Source organism: Natrix helvetica, assembly GCF_964273705.1.
Source record: "Natrix helvetica genome assembly, chromosome: Z".
Taxonomy (NCBI): domain Eukaryota; kingdom Metazoa; phylum Chordata; class Lepidosauria; order Squamata; family Natricidae; genus Natrix; species Natrix helvetica.
Genome location: NC_138554.1, coordinates 33,691,775 through 33,694,545, shown reverse-complemented (window position 1 = coordinate 33,694,545; position 2,771 = coordinate 33,691,775). Strand labels below are relative to the sequence as shown.

General features: G+C 36.6%; 1 pseudogene across 1 annotated transcript; it reads right to left on the bottom strand.

The window, feature by feature from the left end:
• Positions 1–1,199: 1,199 nt before the first annotated feature.
• On the bottom strand, positions 1,200–2,143 carry LOC309381771 (olfactory receptor 12D2-like; annotated as a pseudogene). The gene has a single exon. The product of its transcript is annotated as an olfactory receptor 12D2-like (transcript).
• Between the last annotated feature and the right edge of the window lie 628 nt (positions 2,144–2,771).

The following is a 2,771-nucleotide window of genomic DNA, read 5'->3' as shown; positions in this document are numbered from 1 at the left end:
TGTATCTATTGTTTTCCCGTGTACTATTGTAGTTGAAGCTGAAGTAGTCATTGACAAGTAGGACATTGTAGCAGACAATTTTATGTACTATGCTTAGGTCAGATATTAGTCAACATAGTTCTAATATCTTCCCAAAGCCCAAAATGTCAAGCCCGGTGGCATAAGGCAGTTATTATGAGCAGTTATTTGTAATCTATCCAGAGTTGCCATGATTTTGGCTGATTATATTATATAAATTATATTATATAAATTAACTAAACTAAGATGAGATAAGATAAGATAAACTAAGATAAGATAAAATAAAATAAAAATCCCAGCAGAGTTATCCCAAACTGATTTTTAATATGATTAATGTATAAAAATATAATACAAATTAGAAGCAATCATATTCACTATCTGTGATTTTATACAATTTTAAAATAATTTAAGTTAGGTTCTGGTTTACAATGCTCTTCAAAGGGTTGTGAAATTTTATAGTATACAAAATTGTAACCTATGTCAACTTATAACTTGTATAATATGTCAACCTATTTTCTAAAGCACTAGAAGGCAAGACAAGAAAAAATGAATGGAAATTGATCAAGGAGAGAAGCAACCTGGAATTAAGAAGAAACTTCCTAACAGTTAGCACAATTAATAGTGGAATGGCTTACCTTCAGAAGTTTTGAGTCTTTAAGAGAGACTAGACAGCCACTTGTGTGACATAGTATAGGGCAGTGATGGCATTACAATTCAATCCTTCCTGGCCACTTGTGCATGCATGTGCAATCCTCCTGTGCATGTGTGCATGACCCCCAGGCTCTGGAGGTTTCCTGAAGCCTGGGGAGAATGAAAATTGCCTCTCCCCGGCCCTTCTGGTAAGCCCTCTGGAAGCTGGAGACAGATCATTTCCAAACTTCCAGTTGGCTGCTTAGGGCCACGTGTCCTTATGCACACTTCTCTTGTGTAAGTCCAGTGGAGTTAATGATCGGGGGGTGGGGGAGGCTAGCATCTAGAAACCAAAGGAAAATGGCATCTGAGAAAAGATCCAGCTACTTCTTTTTTGACATATTGAGCTCTGGAGATCTTTGAAAGTGATTGGTGACAGGAGATTGGTGCGGAAAAGGCCCAAACAGCTTTGGGGATTTTGGAAACCAATGACTTCCAAAAATTGAGTTTTCCCATACAAAGAAATTCTAATGTGACACTCCTGTATGTGTTCATATCCCTCTAGAAAGAGCTTTTCTGAATAGGATTTTTCTCAAGGCAGATTTGACTTCTTGGTTTCTCAAAGTATAAATCAAAGGATTTAAAACTGGAGTGAAGACACTATACAACAGAATCATGTTCATCTCCCTTTCAGTGGATTCAACAGCAGAACTAAGAATATAATTAAAAATAACAGGGATGTACAAAAGAGCAACAACAGTCAGATGTCAAGCACAGGTGGAGAAAGCTTTCCAATGGTTCTGCCATGAGCCACTTTTGAAAAAGAGGAATGTGACAATGTAAATATAGGACAAGAGAGTAAGGAAGAAAGGGGTCAGAGCAATACCACTTAATGACAACATTAAGAAGTGTGAGATTTAGGACTGTGCTGCTGCAAGCCAACAGGAGGAGAGGTTTGATGCCACAAAAAAAGTGCTGGATAAGATTAGGATTACAAAACCATAGCTGAGAAGTCACTTCTGTGTGCATCAGGGCATGAAAGAAGCCAGCAGCCCAGGTGGCCCCAGCTAGTGTAACACAAGTCCATTTATTCATGATAATGGTATAATGGAAAGGATTGCATATGGCTACATAGCTGTCAAATGCCATGAAACCCAGAAGCATGCCCTCACTGCTATCCAGGAAATGAAAGAAATGCATCTGAGTGAGGCAACAAACAAAGGAGATAGTTTGTTGCTCTGTTATGAACTCAGTTAACATTTTTGGCACAATTACTGTAGAGCAACATATGTCCAAAAATGATAGATGCCCTAGAAAAAATATATATGGGTGTGTGTAGCCATGGTTCAACAAAGATAACTACCAAGATGGCTCCATTTCCAAGCAAGCAAGCCTGGTACAGCAGTAGGAAAACTGTGAAGAGAATGTGTTGCTGTGTATGGTCATTTGTTAAACCTAGGAGAATGAATTCTGGCACTTCTGTCCAATTTTCCATTTCTGTATAAATAAAACAAAACAAAACAAGCATTCATATTGGAAAATAGTTCCATTTCAGAATAAGACACTTTTAAAGAAATTGGCTATGTTATGATGGGTATAAAGCTTTTAAACTCTTTCTCTTAGCTTAAATATTGTTAATAATAAATATTATTAATATTTATGTAGCGATAACTTCAACTAATATAAATAGAATTCTGTCAATGGGCAGACTTGAAATCATACCTAAGGAAGTTTTGTGTAAGCAGGATGAATGCTTGTTTGCTTGTCCATTTATATTATTATTATATACTTTATTCATTAAACATGAAACTCAGTCAACAGAACATTTGAAAATGTATCAAATATTATTAACTGGCACTAATGATTGATACAGGTTGTTGCCAGCATCCATGGTGGTGGTGGTGGTGGTGATGATGATGATGATGTATTCAAATTCCTGTTCATTTCTGGCAAGTGCCTGGATTAATCTCTGCAGTTTTCTTAGTAAGATTTCAGAAGTGGAAACCTTTCATTACTGCTTATGCTGCTGCATTCTGGACCATCTGTAACTTCCAGAACATCTTCAAGAGAGGCACAATGTATAATATGTTACAATAATTCATTCATAAAACTAAAAATAAGTG